Source organism: Osmerus eperlanus, chromosome 24, assembly GCF_963692335.1.
Source record: "Osmerus eperlanus chromosome 24, fOsmEpe2.1, whole genome shotgun sequence".
Taxonomy (NCBI): Eukaryota; Metazoa; Chordata; class Actinopteri; order Osmeriformes; family Osmeridae; genus Osmerus; species Osmerus eperlanus.
Genome location: NC_085041.1, coordinates 10,801,171 through 10,822,970, shown reverse-complemented (window position 1 = coordinate 10,822,970; position 21,800 = coordinate 10,801,171). Strand labels below are relative to the sequence as shown.

At 47.0% G+C, this 21,800-nt stretch overlaps 29 non-coding genes across 29 annotated transcripts; all 29 read left to right on the top strand.

Moving 5' to 3' along the window:
• The first annotated feature begins 559 nt into the window (after positions 1-559).
• Positions 560-631, top strand: trnap-ugg (transfer RNA proline (anticodon UGG)). The gene has a single exon. It is a non-coding gene; the product is annotated as a tRNA-Pro (tRNA).
• A 168-nt stretch (positions 632-799) lies between these two features.
• On the top strand, positions 800-871 carry trnap-cgg (transfer RNA proline (anticodon CGG)). Its single transcript has one exon. It is a non-coding gene; the product is annotated as a tRNA-Pro (tRNA).
• Positions 872-1,102: 231 nt separating this feature from the next.
• trnap-ugg (transfer RNA proline (anticodon UGG)) lies at positions 1,103-1,174 on the top strand. The gene has a single exon. It is a non-coding gene; the product is annotated as a tRNA-Pro (tRNA).
• Positions 1,175-1,698: 524 nt separating this feature from the next.
• On the top strand, positions 1,699-1,770 carry trnap-ugg (transfer RNA proline (anticodon UGG)). Its single transcript has one exon. It is a non-coding gene; the product is annotated as a tRNA-Pro (tRNA).
• A 168-nt stretch (positions 1,771-1,938) lies between these two features.
• Positions 1,939-2,010, top strand: trnap-ugg (transfer RNA proline (anticodon UGG)). The gene has a single exon. It is a non-coding gene; the product is annotated as a tRNA-Pro (tRNA).
• Positions 2,011-3,028: 1,018 nt separating this feature from the next.
• Positions 3,029-3,100, top strand: trnap-cgg (transfer RNA proline (anticodon CGG)). The gene has a single exon. It is a non-coding gene; the product is annotated as a tRNA-Pro (tRNA).
• Positions 3,101-3,725: 625 nt separating this feature from the next.
• On the top strand, positions 3,726-3,798 carry trnap-ugg (transfer RNA proline (anticodon UGG)). Its single transcript has one exon. It is a non-coding gene; the product is annotated as a tRNA-Pro (tRNA).
• A 415-nt stretch (positions 3,799-4,213) lies between these two features.
• Positions 4,214-4,285, top strand: trnap-ugg (transfer RNA proline (anticodon UGG)). The gene has a single exon. It is a non-coding gene; the product is annotated as a tRNA-Pro (tRNA).
• A 755-nt stretch (positions 4,286-5,040) lies between these two features.
• Positions 5,041-5,112, top strand: trnap-ugg (transfer RNA proline (anticodon UGG)). The gene has a single exon. It is a non-coding gene; the product is annotated as a tRNA-Pro (tRNA).
• Positions 5,113-5,284: 172 nt separating this feature from the next.
• Positions 5,285-5,356, top strand: trnap-ugg (transfer RNA proline (anticodon UGG)). Its single transcript has one exon. It is a non-coding gene; the product is annotated as a tRNA-Pro (tRNA).
• Positions 5,357-5,524: 168 nt separating this feature from the next.
• On the top strand, positions 5,525-5,596 carry trnap-cgg (transfer RNA proline (anticodon CGG)). The gene has a single exon. It is a non-coding gene; the product is annotated as a tRNA-Pro (tRNA).
• A 231-nt stretch (positions 5,597-5,827) lies between these two features.
• trnap-ugg (transfer RNA proline (anticodon UGG)) lies at positions 5,828-5,899 on the top strand. The gene has a single exon. It is a non-coding gene; the product is annotated as a tRNA-Pro (tRNA).
• Positions 5,900-6,423: 524 nt separating this feature from the next.
• Positions 6,424-6,495, top strand: trnap-ugg (transfer RNA proline (anticodon UGG)). The gene has a single exon. It is a non-coding gene; the product is annotated as a tRNA-Pro (tRNA).
• Positions 6,496-6,663: 168 nt separating this feature from the next.
• Positions 6,664-6,735, top strand: trnap-ugg (transfer RNA proline (anticodon UGG)). Its single transcript has one exon. It is a non-coding gene; the product is annotated as a tRNA-Pro (tRNA).
• A 1,018-nt stretch (positions 6,736-7,753) lies between these two features.
• On the top strand, positions 7,754-7,825 carry trnap-cgg (transfer RNA proline (anticodon CGG)). Its single transcript has one exon. It is a non-coding gene; the product is annotated as a tRNA-Pro (tRNA).
• A 625-nt stretch (positions 7,826-8,450) lies between these two features.
• Positions 8,451-8,523, top strand: trnap-ugg (transfer RNA proline (anticodon UGG)). The gene has a single exon. It is a non-coding gene; the product is annotated as a tRNA-Pro (tRNA).
• Positions 8,524-9,290: 767 nt separating this feature from the next.
• Positions 9,291-9,362, top strand: trnap-ugg (transfer RNA proline (anticodon UGG)). Its single transcript has one exon. It is a non-coding gene; the product is annotated as a tRNA-Pro (tRNA).
• A 913-nt stretch (positions 9,363-10,275) lies between these two features.
• Positions 10,276-10,347, top strand: trnap-ugg (transfer RNA proline (anticodon UGG)). The gene has a single exon. It is a non-coding gene; the product is annotated as a tRNA-Pro (tRNA).
• A 524-nt stretch (positions 10,348-10,871) lies between these two features.
• Positions 10,872-10,943, top strand: trnap-ugg (transfer RNA proline (anticodon UGG)). The gene has a single exon. It is a non-coding gene; the product is annotated as a tRNA-Pro (tRNA).
• A 168-nt stretch (positions 10,944-11,111) lies between these two features.
• On the top strand, positions 11,112-11,183 carry trnap-cgg (transfer RNA proline (anticodon CGG)). The gene has a single exon. It is a non-coding gene; the product is annotated as a tRNA-Pro (tRNA).
• Positions 11,184-12,249: 1,066 nt separating this feature from the next.
• On the top strand, positions 12,250-12,321 carry trnap-ugg (transfer RNA proline (anticodon UGG)). Its single transcript has one exon. It is a non-coding gene; the product is annotated as a tRNA-Pro (tRNA).
• A 172-nt stretch (positions 12,322-12,493) lies between these two features.
• On the top strand, positions 12,494-12,565 carry trnap-ugg (transfer RNA proline (anticodon UGG)). The gene has a single exon. It is a non-coding gene; the product is annotated as a tRNA-Pro (tRNA).
• Positions 12,566-13,320: 755 nt separating this feature from the next.
• trnap-ugg (transfer RNA proline (anticodon UGG)) lies at positions 13,321-13,392 on the top strand. The gene has a single exon. It is a non-coding gene; the product is annotated as a tRNA-Pro (tRNA).
• A 172-nt stretch (positions 13,393-13,564) lies between these two features.
• Positions 13,565-13,636, top strand: trnap-ugg (transfer RNA proline (anticodon UGG)). The gene has a single exon. It is a non-coding gene; the product is annotated as a tRNA-Pro (tRNA).
• Positions 13,637-14,147: 511 nt separating this feature from the next.
• On the top strand, positions 14,148-14,219 carry trnap-ugg (transfer RNA proline (anticodon UGG)). The gene has a single exon. It is a non-coding gene; the product is annotated as a tRNA-Pro (tRNA).
• A 2,112-nt stretch (positions 14,220-16,331) lies between these two features.
• Positions 16,332-16,403, top strand: trnap-ugg (transfer RNA proline (anticodon UGG)). The gene has a single exon. It is a non-coding gene; the product is annotated as a tRNA-Pro (tRNA).
• Positions 16,404-16,575: 172 nt separating this feature from the next.
• Positions 16,576-16,648, top strand: trnap-cgg (transfer RNA proline (anticodon CGG)). Its single transcript has one exon. It is a non-coding gene; the product is annotated as a tRNA-Pro (tRNA).
• A 1,540-nt stretch (positions 16,649-18,188) lies between these two features.
• On the top strand, positions 18,189-18,260 carry trnap-cgg (transfer RNA proline (anticodon CGG)). The gene has a single exon. It is a non-coding gene; the product is annotated as a tRNA-Pro (tRNA).
• A 172-nt stretch (positions 18,261-18,432) lies between these two features.
• On the top strand, positions 18,433-18,504 carry trnap-ugg (transfer RNA proline (anticodon UGG)). The gene has a single exon. It is a non-coding gene; the product is annotated as a tRNA-Pro (tRNA).
• Positions 18,505-21,800: the final 3,296 nt, after the last annotated feature.

Below are 21,800 nucleotides of genomic sequence, written 5' to 3'. Positions count from 1 at the left end.
CAGCCTTTGGTGACCCACCACCCGTGCCTTGTCTGTGGGTATTCTTTTTCACTGCTAAAACAGTACAGACAATGTGTGAGCAGGCACCTTCTGGGTACAATATATGCTTGTGCTTTGTTAAATATTAGTCAGGGACCATACCATTCTGCAGAATGTTCTTGTATTTGATTTTGACCTGCTGCCATGTCCGTTTTGGCCCGTTCATGTTTAATCTACACACACACACACACATTTAATGGAGTCACACTGCAAAAAATTACTTGGTATTTTTGTCTTGTTTTCAGTAAAAATATCGATCAATCGAAGCAGCAACATGGCTTGTTGGTCTAGGGGTATGATTCTTGATTAGGGTGCGAGAGGTCCCGTGTTCAAATCCCGGACGAGACCATTACAATATGCTGTTGAAGGAGGTAACATGGCAAAGAGGGCTTCTGTTCTATTCCCAAATCAGTCCTTTACCCAACGTAGATCGGCGTGATTTGCTGCGGAAGTTTCTCCAGCTCTTTATGTCTAAGCATGTTTTGTGACAACAAATCGATCAAAGCAGCAACCAGAACATGGCTCGTTGGTCTTGTGGTATGATTCTCGCTTTGGGTGCGAGAGGTCCCGGGTTCAAATCCCGGACGAGCCCTTTACAGTATGTTGTTGAAAGAGGTAACCTGGCAAAGAGGGCTTCTGTTCTATTCCCAAATCAGTCCTTTACCCAACGGAGATCGGCGTGATTTGCTGCAGAAGTTACTCCAGCTCTTTTCGTCCAAGCATTCTTTGAAAAAATCAATCCAAGCAGCAACCAGAACATGGCTCGTTGGTCTAGGGGTATGATTCTCGCTTCGGGTGCGAGAGGTCCCGGGTTCAAATCCCGGACGAGCCCTTTACAGTATGTTGTTGAAGGAGGTTACTTGGCGAAGAGATCGGCATGATTTGCTGCGGAAGTTTCTCCAGGTCTTTATGTCTAAGCATGTTTTGTGACAACAAATCGATCAAAGCAGCAACCAGAACATGGCTCGTTGGTATTGTGGTATGATTCTCGCTTAGGGTGCAGGGAGCCTTTGTCTAAGCATGTTTTGTGACAACAAATCAATCAAAGCAGCAACCAGAACATGGCTCGTTGGTCTAGGGGTATGATTCTCGCTTTGGGTGCGAGAGGTCCTGGGTTCAAATCCCGGACGAGCCCATTACAGTATGCTCTTGAAGGAGGTAACATGTCAAAGAGGGCTCCTGTTCTATTCCCAAGTCAGTCCTTTACCCAACGTAGATCGGTGTGATTTGCTGCGGAAGTTTCTCCAGCTCTTTATGTCTAAGCATGTTTTGTGACAACAAATCGATCAAAGCAGCAACCAGAACATGGCTCGTTGGTCTTGTGGTATGATTCTCGCTTAGGGTGCAGGGAGCCTTTGTCTAAGCATGTTTTGTGACAACAAATCGATCAATCGAAGCAGCAACATGGCTCGTTGGTCTAGGGGTATGATTCTCGCTTTGGGTGAGAGAGGTCCTGGGTTCAAATCCCGGACGAGCCCATTACTTCTACAGCCCATTGCCGTAGAAGGAGGTAACCTGGCAAAGAGGGCTCCTGTTCTATTCCCAAATCAGTCCTTTACCCAACGTATATCGAGGTGATTTGCTGCAGAAGGTTCTCCAGCTCTTTTTGTCTACGCATTCTTTTTGACAACAAATCGATCAATGTAGCAACCAGAACATGGCTCGTTGGTCTAGGGGTATGATTCTCGCTTTGGGTGCGAGAGGTCCCGGGTTCAAATCCCGGACGAGCCCTTTACAGTATGTTGTTGAAAGAGGTAACCTGGCAAAGAGGGCTTCTGTTCTATTCCCAAATCAGTCCTTTACCCAACGGAGATCGGCGTGATTTGCTGCAGAAGTTACTCCAGCTCTTTTCGTCCAAGCATTCTTTGAAAAAATCAATCCAAGCAGCAACCAGAACATGGCTCGTTGGTCTAGGGGTATGATTCTCGCTTTGGGTGCGAGAGGTCCCGGGTTCAAATCCCGGACGAGCCCTTTACAGTATGTTGTTGAAGGAGGTTACTTGGCGAAGAGATCGGCATGATTTGCTGCGGAAGTTTCTCCAGGTCTTTATGTCTAAGCATGTTTTGTGACAACAAATCGATCAAAGCAGCAACCAGAACATGGCTCGTTGGTATTGTGGTATGATTCTCGCTTAGGGTGCAGGGAGCCTTTGTCTAAGCATGTTTTGTGACAACAAATCGATCAATCGAAGCAGCAACATGGCTTGTTGGTCTAGGGGTATGATTCTTGATTAGGGTGCGAGAGGTCCCGTGTTCAAATCCCGGACGAGACCATTACAATATGCTGTTGAAGGAGGTAACATGGCAAAGAGGGCTTCTGTTCTATTCCCAAATCAGTCCTTTAACCAACGTAGATCGGCGTGATTTGCTGCGGAAGTTTCTCCAGCTCTTTATGTCTAAGCATGTTTTGTGACAACAAATCGATCAAAGCAGCAACAAGAACATGGCTCGTTGGTCTCGTGGTATGATTCTCGCTTAGGGTGCAGGGAGCCTTTGTTTAAGCATGTTTTGTGACAACAAATCGATCAATCGAAGCAATAACTAGAACATGGCTCGTTGGTCAAGGGGTATGATTCTCGCTTAGGGTGCAGGGAGCCTTTGTCTAAACATGTTTTTTGACAACAAATCGATCAAAGCAGCAACCAGAACATGGCTCGTTGGTCTTGTGGTATGATTCTCGCTTAGGGTGCAGGGAGCCTTTGTCTAAGCATGTTTTGTGACAACAAATCGATCAATCGATGCAGCAACATGGCTTGTTGGTCTAGGGGTATGATTCTTGATTAGGGTGCGAGAGGTCTAGTGTTCAAATCCCGGACGAGACCATTACAATATGCTGTTGAAGGAGGTAACATGGCAAAGAGGGCTTCTGTTCTATTCCCAAATCAGTCCTTTACCCAACGGAGATCGGCGTGATTTGCTGCAGAAGTTACTCCAGCTCTTTTCGTCCAAGCATTCTTTGAACAAATCAATCAAAGCAGCAACCAGAACATGGCTCGTTGGTGTAGGGGTATGATTCTCGCTTCGGGTGCGAAAGGTCCCGGGTTCAAATCCCGGACGAGCCCTTTACAGTATGTTGTTGAAGGAGGTTACTTGGCGAAGAGATCGGCGTGATTTGCTGCGGAAGTTTCTCCAGGTCTTTATGTCTAAGCATGTTTTGTGACAACAAATCGATCAATCGAAGCAGCAACATGGCTTGTTGGTCTAGGGGTATGATTCTTGATTAGGGTGCGAGAGGTCCCGTGTTCAAATCCCGGACGAGACCATTACAATATGCTGTTGAAGGAGGTAACATGGCAAAGAAGGCTCCTGTTCTATTCCCAAATCAGTCCTTTACCCAACGTATATCGGGGTGATTTGCTGCAGAAGTTTCTCTAGCTCTTTTTGTCTACGCATTCTTTGTGAACACAAATCGATCAAAGCAGCAACCAGAACATGGATCGTTGGTCTAGGGGTATGATTCTCGCTTTGGGTGAGAGAGGTCCTGGGTTCAAATCCCGGACCAGCCCATTACTTCTACAGCCCATTGCCGTAGAAGGAGGTAACCTGGCAAAGAGGGCTCCTGTTATATTCCCAAATCAGTCCTTTACCCAACGTATATCGAGGTGATTTGCTGCAGAACGTTCTCCAGCTCTTTTTGTCTACGCATTCTTTTTGACAACAAATCGATCAATGTAGCAACCAGAACATGGCTCGTTGGTCTAGGGGTATGATTCTCGCTTTGGGTGCGAGAGGTCCCGGGTTCAAATCCCGGACGAGACCATTACAATATGCTGTTGAAGGAGGTAACATGGCAAAGAGGGCTTCTGTTCTATTCCCAAATCAGTCCTTTACCCAACGTAGATCGGCGTGATTTGCTGCGGAAGTTTCTCCAGCTCTTTATGTCTAAGCATGTTTTGTGACAACAAATCAATCAAAGCAGCAACCAGAACATGGCTCGTTGGTCTAGGGGTATGATTCTCGCTTTGGGTGCGAGAGGTCCTGGGTTCAAATCCCGGACCAGCCCATTACAGTATGCTGTTGAAGGAGGTAACATGTCAAAGAGGGCTCCTGTTCTATTCCCAAGTCAGTCCTTTACCCAACGTAGATCGGTGTGATTTGCTGCGGAAGTTTCTCCAGCTCTTTATGTCTAAGCATGTTTTGTGACAACAAATCGATCAAAGCAGCAACCAGAACATGGCTCGTTGGTCTAGGGGTATGATTCTTGCTTTGGGTGCGAGAGGTCCTGGGTTCAAATCCCGGACGAGCCCATCACAGTATGCTGTTGAAGGAGGTAACATGGCAAAGAGTGCTCCTGTTCTATTCCCAAATCAGTCCTTTACCCAACGTAGATCGGCGTGATTTGATGCGGAAGTTTCTCCAGGTCTTTATGTCTAAGCATGTTTTGTGACAACAAATCGATCAAAGCAGCAAACAGAACATGGCTCGTTGGTCTTGTGGTATGATTCTCGCTTAGGGTGCAGGGAGCCTTTGTCTAAGCATGTTTTGTGACAACAAATCGATCAATCGAAGCAGCAACATGGCTTGTTGGTCTAGGGGTATGATTCTTTATTAGGGTGCGAGAGGTCCAGTGTTCAAATCCCGGACGAGACCATTACAATATGCTGTTGAAGGAGGTAACATGGCAAAGAGGGCTTCTGTTCTATTCCCAAATCAGTCCTTTACCCAACGGAGATCGGCGTGATTTGCTGCGGAAGTTACTCCAGCTCTTTTCGTCCAAGCATTCTTTGAACAAATCAATCAAAGCAGCAACCAGAACATGGCTCGTTGGTCTAGGGGTATGATTCTCGCTTTGGGTGAGAGAGGTCCAGGATTCAAATCCCGGACGAGCCCATTACAGTATGCTGTTGAAGGAGGTAACAAGGCAAAGAGGGCTCCTGTTCTATTCCCAAATCAGTCCTTTACCCAACGTAGATCGGCATGATTTGCTGCAGAAGTTTTTCCAGCTCTTTAGGTCTAAGCATGTTTTGTGACAACAAATCGATCAAAGCAGCAACCAGAACATGGCTCGTTGGTCTAGGGGTATGATTCTTGCTTTGGGTGCGAGAGGTCCTGGGTTCAAATCCCGGATGAGCCCATTACAGTATGTTGTTGAAAGAGGTAACCTGGCAAAGAGGGCTTCTGTTCTATTCCCAAATCAGTCCTTTACCCAACGTAGATCGGCGTGATTTGCTGCGGAAGTTTCTCCAGCTCTTTATGTCTAAGCATGTTTTGTGACAACAAATCGATCAAAGCAGCAACCAGAACATGGCTCGTTGGTCTTGTGGTATGATTCTCGCTTTGGGTGCGAGAGGTCCCGGGTTCAAATCCCGGACGAGCCCTTTACAGTATGTTGTTGAAAGAGGTAACCTGGCAAAGAGGGCTTCTGTTCTATTCCCAAATCAGTCCTTTACCCAACGGAGATCGGCGTGATTTGCTGCAGAAGTTACTCCAGCTCTTTTCGTCCAAGCATTCTTTGAAAAAATCAATCCAAGCAGCAACCAGAACATGGCTCGTTGGTCTAGGGGTATGATTCTCGGTTCGGGTGCGAGAGGTCCCGGGTTCAAATCCCGGACGAGCCCTTTACAGTATGTTGTTGAAGGAGGTTACTTGGCGAAGAGATCGGCATGATTTGCTGCGGAAGTTTCTCCAGGTCTTTATGTCTAAGCATGTTTTGTGACAACAAATCGATCAAAGCAGCAACCAGAACATGGCTCGTTGGTATTGTGGTATGATTCTCGCTTAGGGTGCAGGGAGCCTTTGTCTAAGCATGTTTTGTGACAACAAATCAATCAAAGCAGCAACCAGAACATGGCTCGTTGGTCTAGGGGTATGATTCTCGCTTTGGGTGCGAGAGGTCCTGGGTTCAAATCCCGGACGAGCCCATTACAGTATGCTCTTGAAGGAGGTAACATGTCAAAGAGGGCTCCTGTTCTATTCCCAAGTCAGTCCTTTACCCAACGTAGATCGGTGTGATTTGCTGCGGAAGTTTCTCCAGCTCTTTATGTCTAAGCATGTTTTGTGACAACAAATCGATCAAAGCAGCAACCAGAACATGGCTCGTTGGTCTTGTGGTATGATTCTCGCTTAGGGTGCAGGGAGCCTTTGTCTAAGCATGTTTTGTGACAACAAATCGATCAATCGAAGCAGCAACATGGCTCGTTGGTCTAGGGGTATGATTCTCGCTTTGGGTGAGAGAGGTCCTGGGTTCAAATCCCGGACGAGCCCATTACTTCTACAGCCCATTGCCGTAGAAGGAGGTAACCTGGCAAAGAGGGCTCCTGTTCTATTCCCAAATCAGTCCTTTACCCAACGTATATCGAGGTGATTTGCTGCAGAAGGTTCTCCAGCTCTTTTTGTCTACGCATTCTTTTTGACAACAAATCGATCAATGTAGCAACCAGAACATGGCTCGTTGGTCTAGGGGTATGATTCTCGCTTTGGGTGCGAGAGGTCCCGGGTTCAAATCCCGGACGAGCCCTTTACAGTATGTTGTTGAAAGAGGTAACCTGGCAAAGAGGGCTTCTGTTCTATTCCCAAATCAGTCCTTTACCCAACGGAGATCGGCGTGATTTGCTGCAGAAGTTACTCCAGCTCTTTTCGTCCAAGCATTCTTTGAAAAAATCAATCCAAGCAGCAACCAGAACATGGCTCGTTGGTCTAGGGGTATGATTCTCGCTTTGGGTGCGAGAGGTCCCGGGTTCAAATCCCGGACGAGCCCTTTACAGTATGTTGTTGAAGGAGGTTACTTGGCGAAGAGATCGGCATGATTTGCTGCGGAAGTTTCTCCAGGTCTTTATGTCTAAGCATGTTTTGTGACAACAAATCGATCAAAGCAGCAACCAGAACATGGCTCGTTGGTATTGTGGTATGATTCTCGCTTAGGGTGCAGGGAGCCTTTGTCTAAGCATGTTTTGTGACAACAAATCGATCAATCGAAGCAGCAACATGGCTTGTTGGTCTAGGGGTATGATTCTTGATTAGGGTGCGAGAGGTCCCGTGTTCAAATCCCGGACGAGACCATTACAATATGCTGTTGAAGGAGGTAACATGGCAAAGAGGGCTTCTGTTCTATTCCCAAATCAGTCCTTTAACCAACGTAGATCGGCGTGATTTGCTGCGGAAGTTTCTCCAGCTCTTTATGTCTAAGCATGTTTTGTGACAACAAATCGATCAAAGCAGCAACAAGAACATGGCTCGTTGGTCTCGTGGTATGATTCTCGCTTAGGGTGCAGGGAGCCTTTGTTTAAGCATGTTTTGTGACAACAAATCGATCAATCGAAGCAATAACTAGAACATGGCTCGTTGGTCAAGGGGTATGATTCTCGCTTAGGGTGCAGGGAGCCTTTGTCTAAACATGTTTTTTGACAACAAATCGATCAAAGCAGCAACCAGAACATGGCTCGTTGGTCTTGTGGTATGATTCTCGCTTAGGGTGCAGGGAGCCTTTGTCTAAGCATGTTTTGTGACAACAAATCGATCAATCGATGCAGCAACATGGCTTGTTGGTCTAGGGGTATGATTCTTGATTAGGGTGCGAGAGGTCTAGTGTTCAAATCCCGGACGAGACCATTACAATATGCTGTTGAAGGAGGTAACATGGCAAAGAGGGCTTCTGTTCTATTCCCAAATCAGTCCTTTACCCAACGGAGATCGGCGTGATTTGCTGCAGAAGTTACTCCAGCTCTTTTCGTCCAAGCATTCTTTGAACAAATCAATCAAAGCAGCAACCAGAACATGGCTCGTTGGTGTAGGGGTATGATTCTCGCTTCGGGTGCGAAAGGTCCCGGGTTCAAATCCCGGACGAGCCCTTTACAGTATGTTGTTGAAGGAGGTTACTTGGCGAAGAGATCGGCGTGATTTGCTGCGGAAGTTTCTCCAGGTCTTTATGTCTAAGCATGTTTTGTGACAACAAATCGATCAATCGAAGCAGCAACATGGCTTGTTGGTCTAGGGGTATGATTCTTGATTAGGGTGCGAGAGGTCCCGTGTTCAAATCCCGGACGAGACCATTACAATATGCTGTTGAAGGAGGTAACATGGCAAAGAAGGCTCCTGTTCTATTCCCAAATCAGTCCTTTACCCAACGTATATCGGGGTGATTTGCTGCAGAAGTTTCTCTAGCTCTTTTTGTCTACGCATTCTTTGTGAACACAAATCGATCAAAGCAGCAACCAGAACATGGATCGTTGGTCTAGGGGTATGATTCTCGCTTTGGGTGAGAGAGGTCCTGGGTTCAAATCCCGGACCAGCCCATTACTTCTACAGCCCATTGCCGTAGAAGGAGGTAACCTGGCAAAGAGGGCTCCTGTTATATTCCCAAATCAGTCCTTTACCCAACGTATATCGAGGTGATTTGCTGCAGAACGTTCTCCAGCTCTTTTTGTCTACGCATTCTTTTTGACAACAAATCGATCAATGTAGCAACCAGAACATGGCTCGTTGGTCTAGGGGTATGATTCTCGCTTTGGGTGCGAGAGGTCCCGGGTTCAAATCCCGGACGAGACCATTACAATATGCTGTTGAAGGAGGTAACATGGCAAAGAGGGCTTCTGTTCTATTCCCAAATCAGTCCTTTACCCAACGTAGATCGGCGTGATTTGCTGCGGAAGTTTCTCCAGCTCTTTATGTCTAAGCATGTTTTGTGACAACAAATCAATCAAAGCAGCAACCAGAACATGGCTCGTTGGTCTAGGGGTATGATTCTCGCTTTGGGTGCGAGAGGTCCTGGGTTCAAATCCCGGACCAGCCCATTACAGTATGCTGTTGAAGGAGGTAACATGTCAAAGAGGGCTCCTGTTCTATTCCCAAGTCAGTCCTTTACCCAACGTAGATCGGTGTGATTTGCTGCGGAAGTTTCTCCAGCTCTTTATGTCTAAGCATGTTTTGTGACAACAAATCGATCAAAGCAGCAACCAGAACATGGCTCGTTGGTCTTGTGGTATGATTCTCGCTTAGGGTGCAGGGAGCCTTTGTCTAAGCATGTTTTGTGACAACAAATCGATCAATCGAAGCAGCAACATGGCTCGTTGGTCTAGGGGTATGATTCTCGCTTTGGGTGAGAGAGGTCCTGGGTTCAAATCCCGGACGAGCCCATTACTTCTACAGCCCATTGCCGTAGAAGGAGGTAACCTGGCAAAGAGGGCTCCTGTTCTATTCCCAAATCAGTCCTTTACCCAACGTATATCAAGGTGATTTGCTGCAGAAGGTTCTCCAGCTCTTTTTGTCTACGCATTCTTTTTGACAACAAATCGATCAAAGTAGCAACCAGAACATGGCTCGTTGGTCTAGGGGTATGATTCTTGCTTTGGGTGCGAGAGGTCCTGGGTTCAAATCCCGGACGAGCCCATCACAGTATGCTGTTGAAGGAGGTAACATGGCAAAGAGGGCTCCTGTTCTATTCCCAAATCAGTCCTTTACCCAACGTAGATCGGCGTGATTTGCTGCGGAAGTTTCTCCAGGTCTTTATGTCTAAGCATGTTTTGTGACAACAAATCGATCAAAGCAGCAACCAGAACATGGCTCGTTGGTCTTGTGGTATGATTCTCGCTTAGGGTGCAGGGAGCCTTTGTCTAAGCATGTTTTGTGACAACAAATCGATCAATCGAAGCAGCAACATGGCTTGTTGGCCCAGGGATCCCCTCTAAGACGGGCCTGCCTTTATTTAGCTCCAAGGCCATGTCCTCTGCTGGGGTAAGGTCAGCCTTTGGTGACCCACCACCCGTGCCTTGTCTGTGGGTATTCTTTTTCACTGCTAAAACAGTACAGACAATGTGTAAGCAGGCACCTTCTGGGTACAATATATGCTTGTGCTTTGTTAAATATTAGTCAGGGACCATACCATTCTGCAGAATGTTCTTGTATTTGATTTTGACCTGCTGCCATGTCCGTTTTGGCCCGTTCATGTTTAATCTACACACACACACACACACATTTAATGGAGTCACACTGCAAAAAATTACTTGGTATTTTTGTCTTGTTTTCAGTAAAAATATCGATCAATCGAAGCAGCAACATGGCTTGTTGGTCTAGGGGTATGATTCTTGATTAGGGTGCGAGAGGTCCCGTGTTCAAATCCCGGACGAGACCATTACAATATGCTGTTGAAGGAGGTAACATGGCAAAGAGGGCTTCTGTTCTATTCCCAAATCAGTCCTTTACCCAACGTAGATCGGCGTGATTTGCTGCGGAAGTTTCTCCAGCTCTTTATGTCTAAGCATGTTTTGTGACAACAAATCAATCAAAGCAGCAACCAGAACATGGCTCGTTGGTCTAGGGGTATGATTCTCGCTTTGGGTGCGAGAGGTCCTGGGTTCAAATCCCGGACGAGCCCATTACAGTATGCTGTTGAAGGAGGTAACATGTCAAAGAGGGCTCCTGTTCTATTCCCAAGTCAGTCCTTTACCCAACGTAGATCGGTGTGATTTGCTGCGGAAGTTTCTCCAGCTCTTTATGTCTAAGCATGTTTTGTGACAACAAATCGATCAAAGCAGCAACCAGAACATGGCTCGTTGGTCTTGTGGTGTGATTCTCGCTTAGGGTGCAGGGAGCCTTTGTCTAAGCATGTTTTGTGACAACAAATCGATCAATCGAAGCAGCAACATGGCTCGTTGGTCTAGGGGTATGATTCTCGCTTTGGGTGAGAGAGGTCCTGGGTTCAAATCCCGGACGAGCCCATTACTTCTACAGCCCATTGCCGTAGAAGGAGGTAACCTGGCAAAGAGGGCTCCTGTTCTATTCCCAAATCAGTCCTTTACCCAACGTATATCGAGGTGATTTGCTGCAGAAGGTTCTCCAGCTCTTTTTGTCTACGCATTCTTTTTGACAACAAATCGATCAATGTAGCAACCAGAACATGGCTCGTTGGTCTAGGGGTATGATTCTCGCTTTGGGTGCGAGAGGTCCCGGGTTCAAATCCCGGACGAGCCCTTTACAGTATGTTGTTGAAAGAGGTAACCTGGCAAAGAGGGCTTCTGTTCTATTCCCAAATCAGTCCTTTACCCAACGGAGATCGGCGTGATTTGCTGCAGAAGTTACTCCAGCTCTTTTCGTCCAAGCATTCTTTGAAAAAATCAATCCAAGCAGCAACCAGAACATGGCTCGTTGGTCTAGGGGTATGATTCTCGCTTCGGGTGCGAGAGGTCCCGGGTTCAAATCCCGGACGAGCCCTTTACAGTATGTTGTTGAAGGAGGTTACTTGGCGAAGAGATCGGCATGATTTGCTGCGGAAGTTTCTCCAGGTCTTTATGTCTAAGCATGTTTTGTGACAACAAATCGATCAAAGCAGCAACCAGAACATGGCTCGTTGGTATTGTGGTATGATTCTCGCTTAGGGTGCAGGGAGCCTTTGTCTAAGCATGTTTTGTGACAACAAATCGATCCATCGAAGCAGCAACATGGCTTGTTGGTCTAGGGGTATGATTCTTGATTAGGGTGCGAGAGGTCCCGTGTTCAAATCCCGGACGAGACCATTACAATATGCTGTTGAAGGAGGTAACATGGCAAAGAGGGCTTCTGTTCTATTCCCAAATCAGTCCTTTACCCAACGTAGATCGGCGTGATTTGCTGCGGAAGTTTCTCCAGGTCTTTATGTCTAAGCATGTTTTGTGACAACAAATCGATCAAAGCAGCAACCAGAACATGGCTCGTTGGTCTTGTGGTATGATTCTCGCTTAGGGTGCAGGGAGCCTTTGTCTAAGCATGTTTCGTGACAACAAATCGATCAATCGAAGCAGCAACATGGCTTGTTGGTCTTGGGGTATGATTCTTGATTAGGGTGCGAGAGGTCCCGTGTACAAATCCCTGGACGAGACCATTACAATATGCTGTTGAAGGAGGTAACATGGCAAAGAGGGCTTCTGTTCTATTCCCAAATCAGTCCTTTACCCAACGTAGATCGGCGTGATTTGCTGCAGAAGTTACTCCAGCTCTTTTCGTCCAAGCATTCTTTGAACAAATCGATCAAAGCAGCAACCAGAACATGGCTCGTTGGTCTAGGGGTATGATTCTCGCTTTGGGTGAGAGAGGTCCTGGGTTCAAATCCCAGACGAGCCCGTTACTTCTACAGCCCATTGCCATAGAAGGAGGTAACAAGGCAAAGAGGGCTCCTGTTCTATTCCCAAATCAGTCCTTTACCCAACGTAGATCGGCATGATTTGCTGCGGACGTTTTTCCAGCTCTTTAGGTCTAAGCATGTTTTGTGACAACAAATCGATCAAAGCAGCAACCAGAACATGGCTCGTTGGTCTAGGGGTATGATTCTTGCTTTGGGTGCGAGAGGTCCTGGGTTCAAATCCCGGATGAGCCCATTACAGTATGCTGTTGAAGGAGGTAACAAGGCAAAGAGGGCTCCTGTTCTATTCCCAAATCAGTCCTTTACCCAACGTAGATCGGCATGATTTGCTGCGGAAGTTTTTCCAGCTCTTTGGGTCTAAGCATGTTTTGTGACAACAAATCGATCAAAGCAGCAACCAGAACATGGCTCGTTGGTCTAGGGGTATGATTCTTGCTTTGGGTGCGAGAGGTCCTGGGTTCAAATCCCGGACGAGCCCATCACAGTATGCTGTTGAAGGAGGTAACATGGCAAAGAGTGCTCCTGTTCTATTCCCAAATCAGTCCTTTACCCAACGTAGATCGGCGTGATTTGATGCGGAAGTTTCTCCAGGTCTTTATGTCTAAGCATGTTTTGTGACAACAAATCGATCAAAGCAGCAAACAGAACATGGCTCGTTGGTCTTGTGGTATGATTCTCGCTTAGGGTGCAGGGAGCCTTTGTCTAAGCATGTTTTGTGACAACAAATCGATCAATCGAAGCAGCAACATGGCTTGTTGGTCTAGGGGTATGATTCTTTATTAGGGTGCGAGAGGTCCAGTGTTCAAATCCCGGACGAGACCATTACAATATGCTGTTGAAGGAGGTAACATGGCAAAGAGGGCTTCTGTTCTATTCCCAAATCAGTCCTTTACCCAACGGAGATCGGCGTGATTTGCTGCGGAAGTTACTCCAGCTCTTTTCGTCCAAGCATTCTTTGAACAAATCAATCAAAGCAGCAACCAGAACATGGCTCGTTGGTCTAGGGGTATGATTCTCGCTTTGGGTGAGAGAGGTCCAGGATTCAAATCCCGGACGAGCCCATTACAGTATGCTGTTGAAGGAGGTAACAAGGCAAAGAGGGCTCCTGTTCTATTCCCAAATCAGTCCTTTACCCAACGTAGATCGGCATGATTTGCTGCAGAAGTTTTTCCAGCTCTTTAGGTCTAAGCATGTTTTGTGACAACAAATCGATCAAAGCAGCAACCAGAACATGGCTCGTTGGTCTAGGGGTATGATTCTTGCTTTGGGTGCGAGAGGTCCTGGGTTCAAATCCCGGATGAGCCCATTACAGTATGCTGTTGAAGGAGGTAACAAGGCAAAGAGGGCTCCTGTTCTATTCCCAAATCAGTCCTTTACCCAACGTAGATCGGCATGATTTGCTGCGGAAGTTTTTCCAGCTCTTTGGGTCTAAGCATGTTTTGTGACAACAAATCGATCAAAGCAGCAACCAGAACATGGCTCGTTGGTCTAGGGGTATGATTCTTGCTTTGGGTGCGAGAGGTCCTGGGTTCAAATCCCGGACGAGCCCATCACAGTATGCTGTTGAAGGAGGTAACATGGCAAAGAGTGCTCCTGTTCTATTCCCAAATCAGTCCTTTACCCAACGTAGATCGGCGTGATTTGATGCGGAAGTTTCTCCAGGTCTTTATGTCTAAGCATGTTTTGTGACAACAAATCGATCAAAGCAGCAAACAGAACATGGCTCGTTGGTCTTGTGGTATGATTCTCGCTTAGGGTGCAGGGAGCCTTTGTCTAAGCATGTTTTGTGACAACAAATCGATCAATCGAAGCAGCAACATGGCTTGTTGGTCTAGGGGTATGATTCTTTATTAGGGTGCGAGAGGTCCAGTGTTCAAATCCCGGACGAGACCATTACAATATGCTGTTGAAGGAGGTAACATGGCAAAGAGGGCTTCTGTTCTATTCCCAAATCAGTCCTTTACCCAACGGAGATCGGCGTGATTTGCTGCAGAAGTTACTCCAGCTCTTTTCGTCCAAGCATTCTTTGAACAAATCAATCAAAGCAGCAACCAGAACATGGCTCGTTGGTCTAGGGGTATGATTCTCGCTTTGGGTGCGAGAGGTCCTGGGTTCAAATCCCGGACGAGCCCATTACAGTATGCTGTTGAAGGAGGTAACATGTCAAAGAGGGCTCCTGTTCTATTCCCAAGTCAGTCCTTTACCCAACGTAGATCAGCGTGATTTGCTGCGGAAGTTTCTCCAGCTCTTTATGTCTAAGCATGTTTTGTGACAACAAATCAATCAAAGCAGCAACCAGAACATGGCTCGTTGGTCTCGTGGTATGATTCTCGCTGAGGGTGCAGGGAGCCTTTGTTTAAGCATGTTTTGTGACAACAAATCGATCAATCGAAGCAGCAACTAGAACATGGCTCGTTGGTCAAGGGGTATGATTCTCGCTTAGGGTGCAGGGAGCCTTTGTCTAAGCATGTTTTGTGACAACAAATCGATCAATCGAAGCAGCAGATGGAACATGGCGCGTTGGTCTAGGGGTATGATTCTAGCTTAGGGTGCGAGAGGTCCTGGGTTCAAATCCCGGACGAGCCCATTACAGTATGCTGTTGAAGGAGGTAACAAGGCAAAGAGGGCTCCTGTTCTATTCCCAAATCAGTCCTTTACCCAACGTAGATCGGCATGATTTGCTGCGGAAGTTTTTCCAGCTCTTTGGGTCTAAGCATGTTTTGTGACAACAAATCGATCAAAGCAGCAACCAGAACATGGCTCGTTGGTCTTGTGGTATGATTCTCGCTTAGGGTGCAGGGAGCCTTTGTCTAAGCATGTTTTGTGACAACAAATCGATCAATCGAAGCAGCAACATGGCTTGTTGGTCTAGGGGTATGATTCTTTATTAGGGTGCGAGAGGTCCAGTGTTCAAATCCCGGACGAGACCATTACAATATGCTGTTGAAGGAGGTAACATGGCAAAGAGGGCTTCTGTTCTATTCCCAAATCAGTCCTTTACCCAACGGAGATCGGCGTGATTTGCTGCAGAAGTTACTCCAGCTCTTTTCGTCCAAGCATTCTTTGAACAAATCAATCAAAGCAGCAACCAGAACATGGCTCGTTGGTCTAGGGGTATGATTCTAGCTTAGGGTGCGAGAGGTCCTGGGTTCAAATCCCGGACGAGCCCATTACAGTATGCTGTTGAAGGAGGTTACTTGGCGAAGAAATCGGCGTGATTTGCTGCGGAAGTTTCTCCAGGTCTTTATGTCTAAGCATGTTTTGTGACAACAAATCGATCAATCGAAGCAGCAACATGGCTTGTTGGTCTAGGGGTATGATTCTTGATTAGGGTGCGAGAGGTCCCGTGTTCAAATCCCGGACGAGACCATTACAATATGCTGTTGAAGGAGGTAACATGGCAAAGAGGGCTCCTGTTCTATTCCCAAATCAGTCCTTTACCCAACGTAGATCGGCATGATTTGCTGCGGAAGTTTCTCCAGCTCTTTAGGTCTAAGCATGTTTTGTGACAACAAATCGATCAAAGCAGCAACCAGAACATGGCTCGTTGGTCTCGTGGTATGATTCTCGCTGAGGGTGCAGGGAGCCTTTGTTTAAGCATGTTTTGTGACAACAAATCGATCAATCGAAGCAGCAACTAGAACATGGCTCGTTGGTCAAGGGGTATGATTCTCGCTTAGGGTGCAGGGAGCCTTTGTCTAAGCATGTTTTGTGACAACAAATCGATCAATCGAAGCAGCAGATGGAACATGGCGAGTTGGTCTAGGGGTATGATTCTTGATTAGGGTGCGAGAGGTCCCGTGTTCAAATCCCGGACGAGACCATTACAATATGCTGTTGAAGGAGGTAACATGGCAAAGAGGGCTTCTGTTCTATTCCCAAATCAGTCCTTTACCCAACGTAGATCGGCGTGATTTGCTGCAGAAGTTACTCCAGCTCTTTTCGTCCAAGCATTCTTTGAACAAATCGATCAAAGCAGCAACCAGAACATGGCTCGTTGGTCTAGGGGTATGATTCTCGCTTTGGGTGAGAGAGGTCCTGGGTTCAAATCCCGGACGAGCCCATTACTTCTACAGCCCATTGCCGTAGAAGGAGGTAACCTGGCAAAGAGGGCTCCTGTTCTATTCCCAAATCAGTCCTTTACCCAACGTATATCGGGGTGATTTGCTGCAGAAAGTTCTCCAGCTCTTTTTGTCTACGCATTCTTTTTGACAACAAATCGATCAAAGCAGCAACCAGAACATGGCTCGTTGGTCTAGGGGTAGGATTCTCGCTTTGGGTGCGAGAGGTCCAGGGTTCAAATCCCGGACGAGCCCATTACAGTATGCTGTTGAAGGAGGTAACAAGGCAAAGAGGGCTCCTGTTCTATTCCCAAATCAGTCCTTTACCCAACGTAGATCGGCATGATTTGCTGCGGAAGTTTCTCCAGCTCTTTTCGTCCACGCATGTTTTGTGACAACAAATCGATCAAAGCAGCAACCAGAGCATGGCTCGTTGGTCTAGGGGTATGATTCTCGCTTCGGGTGCGAGAGGTCCTGGGTTCAAATCCCGGACGAGACCTTTACAGTATGTTGTTGTAGGAGGTTACTTGGCGAAGAGGGATCCTGTTCTCAGATCAGTCCTGTACCCAACGGAGATCGGCGTGACTTGCTGCAGAAGTTACTCCAGCTCTTTTCGTCCACGCATTCTTTGCGACAAAAAATCAATCAAAGCAGCAACCAGAACATGGCTCGTTGGTCTAGGGGTATGATTCTCGCTTTGGGTGCGAAAGGTCCAGGGTTCAAATCCCGGACGAGCCCTTTACAGTATGTTGTTGAAGGAGGTTACATGGCGAAGAGGGATCCTGTTCTAATCTCAGATCAGTCCTTTACCCAACGGAGATCGGGGTGATTTGCTGCAGAAGTTTCACAGCTCTTTTTGTCTACGCATGTTTTGTGACAACAAATCGATCAAAGCAGCAACCAGAACATGGCTCGTTGGTCTAGGGGTATGATTCTCGCTTTGGGTGCGAAAGGTCCCGGGTTAGGGAGTCAGGTGGCTGAGCGGTTAGGAAATCGGGCTAGTAATCATAAGGTCGCCGGTTCGATTCCCAGCCGTGCAAAATGACGTTGTGTCCTTGGGCAAGGCACTTCACCCTACTTGCCTCGGGGGAATGTCCCTGTACTTACTGTAAGTCGCTCTGGATAAGAGCGTCTGCTAAATGACTAAATGTAAATGTTCAAATCCTGGACGAGCCCTTTACAGTCGGTTGTTGAAGGAGGTTTTTTAGTGAAGAGGGCTCCTGTTCTAATCCCAGTTCAGTACTTTACCCAACGTAGATCGGCATGATTTGCTGCGGAAGTTTCTCCAGCTCTTTTTGTCTACGCATTCTTCGTGACAACAAATCAATCAAAGCAGCAACCAGAACTTGGCTTGTTGGTCTAGGGGTATGATTCTCGCTTTGGGTGCGAGAGGTCATGGGTTCAAATCCCGGACGAGCCCATTACAGTATGCTGTAGAAGGAGGTAACCTGGCAAAGAGGGCTCCTGTTCTATTCCCAGATCAGTCCTTTACCCAACTTAGATCGGCGTGATTTGCTGCAGAAGTTTCTCCAGCTCTTTTTGTCTACACATGTTTTGTTACAAAAAATCGATCAAAGCAGCAACCAGAACATGGCTAATTGGTCAAGAGGTATGATTCTCGCTTAGGGTGCAGAGAGCCTTTGTTTAAGCATGTTTTGTGACAACAAATCGATCAATCGAAGCAGCAACCAGAATATGGCTCGTTGGTCTCGTGGTATGATTTTCGCTTAGGGTGCAGGGAGCCTTTGTGTAAGCATGTTTTGTGACAACAAATCTATCAATCAAAGCAGCAACCAGAACATGGCTCGTTGGTCTCGGGGTATGATTCTCGCTTAGGGTGCGAGAAGTCCAGTGTTCAAATCCTGGAAGATTCCATTACAGTATGCTGTTGAAGGAGGTAACATGGCAAAGAGGGCTCCTGTTCTAATCCCAGATCAGTACTTTACCCAACGTAGATCGGCGTGATTTGCTGCGGAAGTTTCTCTTTTTGTCTAAGCATGTTTTGTGACAACAAATCGATCAAAGCAGTAGCCAGAACATGGCTCGTTGGTCTAGGGGTATGATTCTTGCTTCGGGTGCGAGAGGTCCAGGGTTCAAGTCCCGGACGAGCCCTTTACAGTATGTTGTTGAAGGAGGTTACTTGGCGAAGAGGCATCCTGTTCTAATCTCAGATCAGTCCTTTACCCAACGTAGATCGGCATGATTTGCTGCGGAAGTTTCTCCGGCTCTTTAGGTCTTAGCATGTTTTGTGACAACAAATCGATCAAAGCAGCAACCAGAACATGGCTCGTTGGTCTAGGGGTATGATTCTCGCTTTGGGTGCGAGAGGTCCTGGGTTCAAATCCCGGACGAGCCCATTACCGTATGCTGTTGAAGGAGGTAACATGTCAAAGAGGGCTCCTGTTCTATTCCCAAGTCAGTCCTTTACCCAACGTAGATCGGCGTGATTTGCTGCGGAAGTTTCTCCAGCTCTTTTTGTCTACACATGTTTTGTTACAAAAAATCGGTCTTGTTGTATGATTCTCGCTTAGGATTGTCGTAGGCCGAAAACTGGATGTAAGACACCTCAGGTTAAGCTGGGTGGAAAACACCACGATATAGGGTTGTCTTGACATTTTGCCTCTCAGTAGGATACTGAGAGAACATCACATATTTACTAAACGCTCACAAGAGATAACGAGAGGCACCCACGAGAGCTCAGACCTTGTACGAAGAACAGAGGGCAGGGCAAACTGACATTTTAGGGGTTTGGGAGATAAAACACACCATGGCCGGCTAACGGCCATTTAGATCAGGGGCGTTCTGTGCACTATAAATGCTGTCTGTATTCAATTGTTAAGTAGGCTCTCTCTCTTGTGCTCGGAGAGACCTAACGTATTTTGCCTTTCTGACTTTGATCAATAAAAGCTTGTCGTTGCATCTGAAAACTTGGACAGACTCCCTGCGTTCATCCTTTTGCACCTGTTCGGCTAAAAAGCTAGCCACCACAATTGACGACCCCCATACGTGATCCAAAAATCTACATATTTGATAAGGTAAGAGAATCACTTATAAAATGTAGATATGGCTAAATGAACAGAAGGCGCAGTGTTACATGTTTTCAGATGCAAAAGACGTAAGCCATGTTGCATCAAGCAGAAATTGTCTTGTCAAAACCCCATGTACGTCAATATCCAGAATGAATGATGAATAAATGTATATGTGCTAAGCTTTCTACTGTCACGGAGACGTGTATCTTGTCAAAGCAGCGTTGTGACGTGGGGGATTATGATGGACGCACATTTTGTCCCTAAGACGCAAATCTTAGTTGTGCAAATCCGCTGCCCCAGTACGGAGTGGGGGGAGGAGCCAGGGGATACCAAGGAAACCCAACCCAGCGAAAGAAAGAAAGGGTTTGCTGGAAATGTGGGAAACCAGGACACTTCAAACATGACTGCCCACCGACAAATGGAGGCCCAGAGGGAGCCCCAGTGACTAGAGGCTGTGGACAGCAGCCTAGAGCACACTATTTGTGGTCCCAGCCACGGGCAGAGTTAATGTTGCCAACCAAGCTATCACTAAACTGAAAACTCCAAATTGGAGGGCTAAGTTGCTATTGCTGCATACCTATTTCCCTGTCCCGGTTTCTATAAACTCACCTCCACTATGATGACAGAGTGCAAACTAATGCACCAAGATCATCTAACGAATTGGCGTTTTCCTGGTCACCAAAGCTATCCTGTTCCTGGCGTGTATCCAATTCCAGGAGGGAGAAAGTGAACCAGATCCAAGGGACGTGCCAGGGTCAGGATCCCAAGGGAGGCTGGAAGCCGAGGTTCCCGAACCAGGGCCAAACCCGCCAAACAACCTGACAGCGTCACTACCCGAGCAGCCTCCAAGCTACAGGAGGCCAAGCGAGGACAAGGCGCCCCTGGCAGATCCCACACTAGCACCGCAAAACCCTTCACTGAGCAAGTTGCCCAGTGAAGGGGGGGTAGAGGTAAAGGCTAAACTCTAGAGATGTTTTAGGAGAAGGCATGTACAGCAATGACTTTAACGTAGAATGTGTAGCCCAAGTACTGGCTCAGGCAAGGCCTGCAGTCAAAATAAAAGTTGCTCCAGCCCACTTCAAAGGTATCTGTGGACTGAGTTCACAGCACAAGCTAACGGGTTGTCAGACTGTTATGTATGCTCCAAGGCCAGGACCGAGGAGTTGTATGTCACTTCTACACACCTAGGTTGGGAAGAATGCGAGGAGGAAACCAACCGGTGGCTGACCGTACCTGAGAACATGATAAAACAGAAATCCCCACGTGCGAGGCATGCTGCCTCGCATATCTAGGATCTCGTGAGTATACTCTAAGTGTCCGGGGGGACCCGGAAGAGGCGGTCCGAAGGGACATTAAGATTAACTGCCAATACCTAGAAGGAATGCTGCCACGTTTGGAGGAGGAGGTGGCCATTCCGAAAGGGGTAACTCTAACGCTAGAGAAATCTTTCGAATGTTATCAAAAAACAGGCAATGCAGACGTAGGGACCGTACCAGACCAGGACTGTAGTTACATCTGGGAAGTAAGTGGGCAATGCACCAAACTAATCGATGGGCAAGCAAGACAGATTAAGGGAGCCCAGCCAAGACGTCCTATTCCCCCAGCCTGCCCTTATCATTTTCAAACTCAAATTGTGGCTGATGTATTTTGGCTCTGTGATTATGCAAAAGGTCTAAGGTCTACGCTGCCCATCGATTGGAACGGGAGATGTGCTAGAGTCCACGGGGTCACTCACGTGGTCCATTTTCGATTGATCTCAGAGGCAGACAAACTGGAGAACCGGGTCCGCTCTAAACGAGCCTACTCTTCCAACGTTACTATCGACGCCATAGGTCAGCCAAGAGGAGTGCCCAGTGAGTTCAAAGCCAGAGACGAGGTAGCATCAGGGTTTGAATCTATTTTACCATGGATAACGACTAACAAAAATACTGAATGGATCAACTATATTTATTATAATCAGCAAAGGTTTATAAATTACACTGAAACTGCACTCGCAGCTCTGGGAGAACAACTGTCTTCCACCTCAGCCATGACCTGGCAGAACCGACAGGTGCTGGATTGGCTCCTGGCTGAGGATGGAGGGGTGTGTACTAAAATTGGTGATGTATGTTGTACGTTCATTCCAAATAATACTGCCCCAGCAGGAAGGTTTTCCCAGGCCGTGACTGACCTAAGGTCCCTGAGGGAAGAGGTGAAAGCACATGCGGGACAGGGGACATATTGGTTTGGGCCTGGGGGATTTTTAATCCAGAATCTTGAACTACGACTGTTGGAAGGTTGTGAACAATGGACGGAATCTTCTGTGCTCATACACAAGGTTATTTGGACCTTGTGAGGGTAGTGGAGGGTCGGTCACGTTTGGAACTGGTTTTAGCAAAGAAGTTTAAGATACTGGGTTTTATGTACAAGCCTCATAAAGGCATTAAGGAATATTAGACTGTGTATTGTGACTGTGCATTCTGTGCACTATAAATGCTGTCTGTATTCAATTGTTAAGTAGGCTCTCTATCTTGTGCTCGGAGAGACCTAACGTATGTTGCCTTTCTGACTTTGATCAATAAAAGCTTGTAGTTGCATCTGAGACCTTAGACAGACTCCCTGCGTTCATCCTTTTGCACCTGTT